We start from the raw sequence: 2,026 nt of genomic DNA, 5'->3' as shown, positions 1-2,026 counted from the left end.
GTCCCCCAGTTACGCACATCTGCCCCCAGGCTTGCCACACCAATATGGCACTGTGGCCCATGATATGCCTTGTAACCCCCTATATGCCACTGTGCCCCATGGTATGCCTTTTGACCCCCTATGTGCCACTCTGCCTCCAGAAATGCCTTATACCCCTATATGCCACTCTGGCATTTAGGGGGTTAAAAGGCATATTATGGGGCAGAGTGGCATATAGGGAGGTATAAGGCATTTCAGGAGGCAGAGTGCTCTATTAAATGCCCCCTTAACGCCACTCTGCCTCCTGAAATGCCTTATACCTCCCTATATGCCACTCTGCCCCATAATATGCCTTTTAACCCCCTAAGTGCCAGAGTGGCATATAGGGGTATAAGGCATTCCAGAAATGCCCTATGTCCCCATTTAACACACACACGCGCACACACACACACACTTACCGGTGCTTTCTAATTTCCTGCTGTATTGCCGGGGCAGCGGGTTGACGTCTCCTTCCGCTGCAGCCAGAAGGAGGTGGAGTTGGCAGCGGGGGTTTGTCTGCGTCCGTCGCGGATACCTTCCCCGGCTGTCAGAGATCAGAGTTCCCCGCACCGGTGGGGGGAACTCTGATCTCTGACAGTCGGGGAAGGTATCCGCGACGGACGCAGACAACCCCCGCTGCTAGCCACACCTCCTTCCGGCTGCAGCGGACGTTGTCTACGCGGATCGCGTAGACATCAACCCGCTGCCCCGGCAATACAGCAGGAAGCACCGGTAAGTGTGTGTGGGGGGGGGGGGACAGGAGGATCCAGGTCCCCTGCAGCGGTGCAGGGGATCTGGATCTTAGTCTCATAATCAGACCTCTATTTGAGGTCTGATTAGAAGACGACCCCGATTAGAAGACGAGGGGTATTTTTCAGAGCATTTGCTCTGAAAAAAACCTCGTCTTATAATCGAGCAAATACGGTATATTATTACTGAAAAGGGGATTTTAGAATTTGTTACGTGCTTTGTTCGTCTAATATACTTTATCTTTATTTTGCAGAGCTTGTTAAGGATCTCTGCAGAAATACAGTCAACTAAATAAAATAATAAGGTAAGCCTTCTAGGTATTTGTGTGTCTGCTTGTTATTCGAAGAATTCTTTACGTTCGATAGAATAGCTGGCTTGTAAATATGTAGACACGGAGTATAGTTATATAGATATATGCCTTATACTAGTCCTATTGCAATGCAAATCCAATGCATTTAAAGAGGGAAGGAAAATGGCCAAGGTTTTAATTATTTTCTTAAAGGTGAACTTTCACAATCATAGCTTTTACAATGAACCAAGATCAGCATCTCGGCAGTAAAAAGGAGATAACAAAGGGTTAATAATCATGCACATCCCGAGAGCAGGAACATAGGATCACTCATGCCTTAAAACTAAGGTGGTAAAAGATAGCCACATATGATTTAGTGCATAAAAGGGTTAACTAGTATGTGAGCAAAAGCTATAGACCCCCTGTAATATTATAGGGGTTTGTATCAAGTCTGTTAAAAAAAAAAAAAAAACACTCTATGAAAACCTATGGATAGAAAAAAACATGATATTCCAGATATTACTTTGCTATCTTATGTTTTGCTTATATTACGTTATTTCTTGCCATATAGGAAGAATCTAAGGCTGACTTTCCGCATTATTTCTGTCGCCTACAATTTACACAATGCTTAACGGTACTACAAACACATTTGACCAAGACAAACCAAAACAGTAGACGGTAAGGGCCACGGTTGCAGTCTAGAGAAAGATTGCCCTTTCAAAAGACTTGCTTCTTTGGGAATGTATACGGTGGAAAAGGTTCACCTGTGGTATACTACATTTTTAGTTACGTGTTAAGCCTTCCACAATATGTAGTGCCTTTTATATTTTATGCATTTTTTTCTTTGTCTTTTCGCTAAGGGAAAGTGGCTTGTAATGCATAAATGCTTGTGTGTTGGTTATATATTTATGAATGCCACATGGAAAATCTGTGATACTTTTGTACTTCCAGGGTTGTCTCGGACGTATA

Source organism: Sceloporus occidentalis, unplaced genomic scaffold (genome assembly GCF_023333645.1).
Source record: "Sceloporus occidentalis isolate IW3139 unplaced genomic scaffold, rSceOcc1.0.p SCAF_31, whole genome shotgun sequence".
In the NCBI taxonomy this organism is placed as follows: Eukaryota; Metazoa; Chordata; class Lepidosauria; order Squamata; family Phrynosomatidae; genus Sceloporus; species Sceloporus occidentalis.
The sequence above is the reverse complement of the archived record's forward strand: the minus strand, read 5'-3'. Positions refer to the sequence as shown.